Below are 9,959 nucleotides of genomic sequence, written 5' to 3' on the forward strand. Positions count from 1 at the left end.
TATGATCACTATATATAAATATATAAGGGACAGTAATGAAATAGAGAAAGTACAGAGAAGAGCGACTAAGCTGATAAAGGGAATGGAAGGGATCAGTTATGGGGAAAGACAAGTTTCGATTGGTTACACTGGACAAGAGACAGTTAAGGGGGATGTGACCTGACAGATAAATTCTTTCAACAGAGAAAAAATAAATTCTCTGTTTAACACTTTGGTAAAGCTTAAATCTCCTACAATAGAACAAAAGGGTAAATGAACATCTGTAACTCTGTGTAAATGTGTTTTTAAGTAGAGTACATGATTCCTTTTAAAAAGAATAAACTATGAAGCATATATATATATATAATATACAAGCTGATCCAGGGACTGGTCCATTTTGGAGTCAGGAAGGATTTTTTCCCCCTCTGAGACAAATTGGAGAGACTTCAAATGGGGTTTTCGCCTTCCTCTGGATCAACTGGCAGTTAGGCAGGTTAAAATAGAGTTAAAAGGTTGATTTTGATGGACATGTGTCTTTTTTCAACCAAACTTACTATGTTACTTACTATGTAATACTAATTTACTGTGTAATATATTTACCTTCTGTCGGTACCTCTGGGCTTCTCTTCTAGTCTCTGAAGCAGATCTGAGCTGTATGTATATATGTATATATGTATATAAAGGGCAAAGATTGCTTTCACATTCATAATGATTGGATTTTCCCGTAAACTGCACCCTTTCTCCCTTATCTATGTTGGAATATGGACCCAGTGGCGCGAGGCTTGGCTCAGTTAATTTATCTGATACTTGGGCACATAGGGGAGGAGGAAGGGTAAATGTGGCAGTTTATGAGGCATAATGCACAGATAATGCACAGATTGTGCCCTACAGTTTCATTCTATTATCTCTCTCCGCTGGGCCCCTGGAAGGTGATTGAGGAAGGGCTGAATTACAAGTCTATCAGGCATTACAAATTCACTAGCTGTGTACTTCCCAATAAATGTATAATTATTCTTTATTCCCTCCTCTCCTTTAATTGTTCAACAAGCCTCCATCTCCACCACCTACAGCTTCCAGACTCACCCCTTATCCACCTATCCACCCCTAATGTCCATATGCTCCAGCTCAGACAGCCCCCACAGATATAACTGAAATAAGAAAGGTCTTGGGGCTCAGTTCATTTATGGGTCTCATAAAAGCCAATTCCTTTGAGGCCACTAGAATACTGAAGACGTGCGTGATGTTAGAAGCAATGAGTTCCTGCTCATTAAATATTTTGATTTTTTAGAAAAATTGATTTTGTGTTGATGATAATTTAATGTTGGAGAAGTGCTGGTAGGCCCCTTAAAAATTCAGACTTCAGGTGGCCCTTCTTAATTTATATGTTGTAAACCAGACTGCAAATTGTCCTTTAATAAATAGCAGCTGTAAATAGTCCCTGCCTGAGATGCCCACACCCCTTCCCTATACTTCTATACATTCTTTGTGTGGAAGACATTCAAAGGAGGCCATATCACTAGCGTAAAGAGCACAATTGCTCTGCTCTCCAATAATATATTATAATGATAAACATAACAATATAATAATATAAAATATTTATTAATAATCTGTAGAACCTGCATTTACTGTACAGCATGTGTAGAGCCACTGCTCAGAAAAACTCCTGGAGGGATGACATTTCAAAAATACCTGATGTGGACAAGAAAAGCAGGTTACCTATACATATGTGGTGTCATTTATACAGGACAATTAGAGATTTTTGTTAATTTTTATTGAAAGCAAATTTAATTTTTTTTTTTATATATTTTACCCAATATTACTGGCACTTGACATGTCATTATGACATTTAAAATGGGTGTGCCACCATCGGCACCCAGAATCCAGAACCAATGCTAAGCTCCCTGGCCTTGGCTCTTGCTTCCGCCTTTAACAGCCACCTTTCACCTCGAGAGGAGCCCTCGGCTAATTCGATGCCGCCAGGTCTTATAAAGAGAGGAGCAAAGCTAAGGGTTCTGGACGAGCAGAGGGGCACGATCGTTAAACAAAAGTCTTTGGGCAGAAGGTCACAGTTCAAGGAATAGGCTTAGTCAAACAGGCCGGGTCGGTGCGGGCAGAATTCAAGCAAAGTCAGACAGGCAAGGGTCAAAGCCGGGAGTACAATCATAATGGTCAAGACAGGCACGGGTTGGAATACGGATAACAGAATAGTCGGTTTACCAGGCAGAGGTCGGGATCACAGAAATCAGGAAAGTCAGGCAGGCAGAGTCAAAACAGGAATCCGAATACAGGTTTACTCAGGATAGCACCCTGGAACTCTCACAAGATGAACCTAACAACGGGCAATGATCACAACGCCAAGATCCCTTTAAATCCCTTTGAAATTCGCTCCACTGCACGCTGACACAACAATGCCAGCGTCAATGCGCACATAAAACCCAGGAGTGCGCGCCGCGTGCATCCTAGGACCCAGCGGCAGAGGAGGAAGAACTACGCGGAGGGCATCACTGCCGGCCCACTGGACCACCAGGGTGAGTTTGTAGAGGGTTTTTTTAACAATTTTTTTTCAGACATGTACACTGCTCATCACTTGCCAACTCATTCTCTGAAATTATAGTAGAACCTCAACTTTACATCCCCTGATTTTAAGTTTTCCCTCATTTTACATTGTTGTCTGTGGTCCCACCTATATATTATACATAATACATTTCGCTGATTTTACACCATTTTTTCCTGGTCCCCTGAAAACGTAAAATGGGGGTTCTACTGTATCATCAAAAACAAACGGAAATAAATATTACAATAAATATTACAACTCATGGTCTGGTTATTATAGAACAAATGATTGCAGTCCTTACAATAAAAAGGGAGATATTCTATCAAGCCGAGAGCGTATATCCATAAATACAATTAAAACCCTATAAAAAGGCCATCAGATTAAAATCTATATTTAAACCATTTATTTCAATTTGCTGTACTTTTTCAAATGATCTCTTAACGCTTCATTGTATGCTGTTGTAGTTGTTTTTCCTCTGTGCAGTTCTTTCATATCCTACACATTTGTCCAAAAGGGATGTGCGTATCCATTGTGGGTAGTGGTTACTAGTAGGGACAACGTAGTTATTTGAATCTACTTTTTTTAAATATGTCTTAAATTTATTTTGGTCATTTTTTATATAAATCCCCAAATCTAGAAAGTTTGTCTCCATACTGTATGTAAGGTAAACTTCGAAGTTCAAATCATTTTTGTTCAGATGAGCCACAATTTTTTTTAAAAGTTTCCTCAGTGCCTCTCCATATAATTACTATATCATCTATGTAACGTCGCCATAAACACAGGGATATTCTTCCCAATATCCCATGTGTAGATTGGCAAAGCTGGGTGCAAACCTAGTGCCCATGGCGGTTCCACATGTCTGTACATAAAATGTGTCTTCATACCAGAAAAAATTACTGTGTGTTCCAAAATAAACTCAATACCCTTAATATAAATTCTTTTTGTTTGTTTTGGTATAGTTTCATCTTTTTCCAAAAAAAAATGTGCTGTTGCTTTCAGTCCCTGATTATGTCTAACTGAGGTATATAGTGATTTTACATCTAAAGTGGCCAATATTCCATTTTGTTCCCATTTATGATCTTGTAATAATTGCATCAATTGCGTCAAATCTCTTAGATTCACCCCAAACATCCTAATTTTTTATTAAATATATGGGGATTTTATTTAAGAATTGTGTTTTTCGAAAAAAAATTTTTTTTTAGGGTATTAGAAGTATTACTTGCTGACCTGCATAGAACACCCTGAGTGCCGGCATAACATTGAGCATATCTTGGAGTGTCTCAGAGAAGTGCTGAGTATGTTTGTCTCAGGTATGCAAAATCACCTTATCAATGTGCAATAATTGTTGTATGTTTCAAATTGATTTGAGCATCAAAGTATGAGGTTGTGCGATCACTAATGGACTTTTTGGAAAACCAACGGACTCAATCGATGAAACCTATTTTTTGGAATCCATGCTGGACATTTTATTCTATATTTGGAACATTCTTAACTTTTTATTAACACTTTTTTATTAACACTGTTTTATCACAATTGGATTTTAAATTATTGGGGTTGAAGGGTCATTACTCAATATGTAATCTATTTGATTGATTAATTGTGGGATCGGGGTGGAGCACATGTACACGCCCCAACCCCTCACTTTAAAAGGATTGATAAAGGGGCTTGATAAAGGGCCTGGTTGGCTCGAAACGTTGCCTTTGTATGCTATGGGCTAAATAAATGATGCATTTGAGCACTTTTGCAATTTAACAGTGTGCTGCTGATTTTGTCCATGTATTGATGCGATCCGAGGACAGGATTGGGTCTTCTAGTTCAGCACCTGGCACTTCAACAGTGTTTGTTTGGGAGGTGAGCGCTCCAATTTTTGTGACTGCGGGACTTAAACTCTGTGATCAATAAGGGAAAGTAATGGACAGAAGATACCTCCCCTTGTGCTCCCGCCCTGCCTTCCCGAAATCGGCAGCACTCAGAAAGCAGGGGGCCCGGTGAATCAAGTGTGTCATGGCTGGGCCCCCCTTACCCTTGGGGCCCCCTACAACTCTCCCCCCTGACGGCTGCCCTTACACTAGGTAATTACAATAGAGTGTTTCCAAATGGGGATGTGAAGAAAACAGACATATTTGGTATTAATGTACTTATTGGTGCAAGCACAGGGCTTTCCAGTGCTATGTCTAATAAAACATATTTCTGAATTCTATTCTCCTATGCAAAAGAAAACATTTATACTTCCCAAAATGTTATTTTTCTTTAGTCCGAAAAGCAGCACAGATACTGATGGAATCTAGTAAGATAGAATAAACAGGGTTGGATTAAGGATATTGAAGCACAGCCTACAGAATCCATCTGCCAAAGGCTGCATCATTAAAGGCTGCTAAGTGAAGGCTGTTGTAAAGAAAGTACCTGTGAGGCGGGGTCGTCTGCCGCATGGTCCTTATCGCCCTCGCCATGTTGTTTGTAGGGCACGCGCGGCGCACCTCTTACAGGCGCAGGCACGCTGGCGTGTTTGCGCCAGCACATTTTGGCGCGGAATTTTAATGCTATTTAAGGGCCATTCATTGTACAGCCCTTTGCCCGTGATAGAACTTAGTTCTTGTGGTTTCCTGAGCCTTGTGCGTCTGTCTTTGAATTTTGATCTGATTATCCGTGTTTGACCCAGCCTGCTTCCTGACTATCCGACAATTTGTATCCTGACCTTTGCCTGCCTACGACAACTCTTCTGCTTAACCCTTTGTTTGATCACCTGGTTTGACCCTTTGCCTCTTTAACGATTCTGATATCCGCCTGCCTTGACCCAGCCTGTCTGACCATCCTTCTGCCTAATCCTTTTGTACCATGACCTTTGGCCTAACTGACTCTAACAACAGTCGTGCCCCTTTGCCTGCCAGAACTCCTCGCCTTGCTCCTCTCAAAAAGTCCAGGTTGCATCTGAGTACGCTGAGGGCTCCTCCCAAAGGAAAAGGCGGTCACGCTACTGGTGAAGCCGAGCGGAGACCAGGGAGCTTGGCACTAGTTCTGGTTTAGGGTGCCGACCGTGACAGCTGTAGAACTTTGTAAAGGTAGAAATACTGCTCCATGTGGCTGCTTTAAAAAATTCTTCCAAGCTCAAGGCTGACTTTTCTAAGGTTGAAACTGCTCGAGTAGAATATGCAGAAAGTAGATCAAGAGGATCTTTCCCCAAAGAAGTATAGACCATTGAAATTGCATTCTTCATCCGGGATGAAATAGTAGATTTTGCAGCTTTGTTTACCTTGGAAACAAAGATGTTCTGAAACTCTGAAACCCTTTTTTCTTTCATTATAAGCCACGAGACATCTCCTCACATCTAACTTATTAAGTTCTTCACTGGAAGGCACAGGAAAAAAAATGGAACTATAATTTGAGAAAGAATTTTTTGAGTTGTAGGAACTTTTGTTTGGAAATATGGTAGCACTTTCTCTGGAAAAAACAAGGTATAAGGCTAATTTGCTGGCAATGCCTGCAATTCTCCTACCTGTCTAGCCAATGTATTTGCCACTAGAAACCCCATCTTCCATGCCAACACTGATACTTTCCAGGGGTTCAAAAGGACTCTTACATAAGGCTGTCAATACCAAATTGAGATCCCATGTCACAGCAGGAGTTTTAACTGAAGGTCTCAACCTCATCACCCTCTTAATAAAGCATTTAATCAAGTGTTCAGATGTTAGAAACTTTCGATGAAACCGCTGAAATAGCAGCTAAATAGAGTAGCTGGCTTCAGACCTTTATCAAATCCATCCTGTAGAAACTGCAGAATTCCTGCCACATAACATTTCTTAGACTTAATGTTTTTCGTGGAAAACCATGAATGAAAGATTTTCCAGATCTTGTGAACTTTAGAGGTGTATTGCTTTGCGTAAATGTAAGAGAGTGTGAACTACTTCATGAGAGAGACCTTGATTAGTTAGGAGGTCCTTATCAAATTCCTTGCCGCCAGTTTCCACCTGGATGGATTAGTATGACACACCTGGATTAGATCTTTCCTCTGTGGCAGTACCCAATACACCCCCATGAATAGTATTATCATGTCTGTGAACCAAACTCTCATTGGACAAAAAGGTGCTATAAGAATGACCAAGGCTTGTTCCTGTCGGATCTTCTTCACCACCCTCTGAATCATAGCAAGAGGGGGAAAGATGTATGCTATCCTGGAATTCCAAGGAATGGACATTGCATCCAGGAAGTCTGGGTTGTTCTTAATAGAGAACAAAATTGTAACAACTGTACCTGGTGGTCTAGTGGGAGAGGGTCTGCAGGGACGCCTGCCGCCCCGTCAGCGGGGACGCCTGTCACGCTGCTACTCTGGGCTGCAAAAGGGGAACAGTTAAGGCGCGCCACTTCCTGATTTGCGCATGCGCGCTGGCGTGTAACGTCAGCGCGCAGTGGCGCAAAATTTTAAAGTATTTAAAGCCACAAAGCACTTATTCACATTGCCTGTTATAGGAGTTTGTTCCTGGTGCTTCTGAGCATTTAGCTACTTTGTATTTTGATTCTTGATTCCTGTCGTGACCCCTGCCTGGCTTTTTGACTATTCTGACTTCTGGATCTTGACCCCTGCCTGAAATCCGACTACCTCTTCTGCTAAATCCCTCTGATTAAATTAATGGTTTGCTCTTTTGCCTGCCTGACTACGTTTGTACTCCGCCTGCCCCGACCCAGCCTGTTCTGACTATGATTCTGTTTCACGCCTTGTACGGCGACCTTCTGCCCAGAGACTTTTGCTTACAGTTGTGCCCCTTTGTCTATCCAGAACCCCTCGCCTTGCACCTCTCGTTATTAAGACCTGGTGGCATCTGAGTAGCTGAGGGCTCCTCCCGAAGCCAAAGGCAGCTGCTACAGGCAGAAGCACGAGCTGAGACCAGGGTGCTTGGCACTGGTTCTGGTTTTAGGGTGCCAACCGTTACAAAAATTTGCCCACTTTCCTGTTGCCAACTAAAATGAAATGACATTCCTATTTTCAAGTTAAAGGATTGATCCACCACTCTCTTTTGGGGTACTGAGAGACGCATGAAGTCGTCCAGAGACTGCAGTGACCGGTCTCAACTTTCTGCAAGATGCACATATGGGCTTTCACCAAAGTCACCAGACCCAACACTCTCATGGCCTGACAAACTGGTATTTTTTGATACTTCAGAAACTCCTTTACTGCCGTTATCAGTGTTGTTATCGTCTCTGGTTGAAGAAACACTCTCATATGCAAAGTATCTTAACTATAGACCCAAGAATTTTGCAGACATGGACTGGTGTAGCATCGATTTTTAAGTTGATTGTCCAGCCATGAGATTCTAGAAGACTCAATGCTTTCTTCAAGTGACGATTCACCTGTTCCAAACTCTTGGCCTTCAGCAACCAATTGTCTAAGTAAGGCACTATATAGACACTTTGTTCCCTCAGAGCTGCTGTCAGGTGAGGGTGAATGGTTCCAGCACTTTCATAATAAGGAATTGCCTTACTGCCATAACTATTGCCTCTTGTTTTATAGTGTCTTGCCTTGTCTTTGTTACGCAACATCTGTGAATCAGCTCTTTCTGAACGGTTATGAAATAGCCTTCTTTTATCATGATTAACACCAATGAATCAAAGGTTGCTCGCTGCTAAATTGGAAAGAAAAAAAGTCAGTCCTTCCCCCTATCTCCCTTAAGACTTCTTTCATCAGAAATCAGGTGACTTTTTCTCACAGGAGTCCTTCTTTTGATTAGAGTCCTTTGATGAGAATCTGGACTTGATCTGTTATGAAACTTGTCTGTACCCTCTCAGTCTCTGAAAGATCTTCTAGACCTAGAAGACTGTGGGAAAAACCTTCTGGAAGATAGACGTAAAAACGATTTACTCTGAACCTTAGGCTTGTCTTGTGGAAGAGTCTTCTCTTTTCCTGTTACTAAACTCTCAAGTAGTTTATCTATGACAGAAACAAACAGATGAGCTTGTTTTTTGATGCCAAGTCAGCCGCCCAAGCCTTAAGCCATAGGGATTTTCTACCTGAATTAAACAAAGACATAGTTCTGGCACCCAACTTAGAGGACTCCACTGCCACATCACACAAAAATCCGTGGCCAGCCTGAGAGGATATAGTATATCTAAAAGACTAACTCTAGAAGTTCCTGCATCAATGCCCTCTTCTAATGCATTCAACCGGAGCTTAACTAACGATTTGAAAACTGAAATTGTCGCTAAGGATGGTTTAAAAACATTGACCCATGCCATATAAGACCTACGAAGGGCACAGTCCACTCTTTTATCCATAGGATCATATAAAGCACTTTCTTCTACAGGACTCGTTGTTAGTTGGGAGTTTCCTTAAATGAGAAGGATCTTGGGGTCTTTGTAGATAACACGTTGTCTAATTCTGGGCAGTGTCATTCTGTGGCTACTAAAGCAAATAAAAGTTCTTGTATAAAAAAGGGCATTAACTCAAGGGATGAAACCTAATTGTGTCTCTTTATAGGTCCCTGGTGAGGCCTCATAATAGGGGGCTTTTTTACCCATAAAGAGATGTTGTGATGCTGATTCTGTTAAAGGGAAACTCCGGCTTCCAAACCAAAATTTGATAAAGAAGCCCAAATAACACAGAAACCCCCAAATATACCCATCACAGTTCCCGGTTTCTTTAAAAAGTATGAATAAATTGAATACATATTCCCTGTATCATTCCACCTTACTACGTATAACTTAATGTTTGGACTAATTTGTGTTGACTTCTTTGTACGTGGGGATTACTTGGGTTGTTACTGACACCTGGTGTCAATCTCATGCCATTAGAAATATATTTACTGAGAAAAACACAACTTATTTTGCCGTGTGTGTGTATGTATATATACAGTCGTGAAAAATTAAGAGATTAAATATTCCGTTCTTTGTTAAGAAATGTTCACCTATCGATGTCAAATCTTGTTTTTATTTATCTCTGGAAAAGAAAGGGATTTAATTGCAGGTAAACAACACCAATTAACCTTGATTTACTCATCAAAAAAAAAAACAAGATACCAAGAAAAATGTGTTTCTGAGTAAAAAGTTAGGACACCCTACCCCCTAACAGCTAATATTAGCCCCTTTGGCTGAAATAACTGCAGTGAGTCCCTACTTGTAGCCATTTACCAGTCTCCAAGGAACGTTTTCCCCAGTCCTTAATGCAGAATTCTCAGCTTTCAGATGTTTGAGGGATTTTCTTGTGTACAGCTTGTTTCAAGTCACCCTACAGCATCTCAATGGGATTAAGATCTGGGCTTTGACTCGGCCACTGCTGGACTCTCCGTTGTGTTGCAGGGTCCAGTTCTGCTTCAGCTTTAATTTTCTAACAGATGGTAGAACATATTCCTCTGATACAAGTAGAATTCATGGTGGATTCTATGATGCTTCTCAGTTGGTATGAGGTTCTTTTACCGGAATTCTGCATTTGGTTTATGCC

This window comes from Xenopus laevis, chromosome 5S, assembly GCF_017654675.1.
Source record: "Xenopus laevis strain J_2021 chromosome 5S, Xenopus_laevis_v10.1, whole genome shotgun sequence".
Classification (NCBI taxonomy): Eukaryota; Metazoa; Chordata; class Amphibia; order Anura; family Pipidae; genus Xenopus; species Xenopus laevis.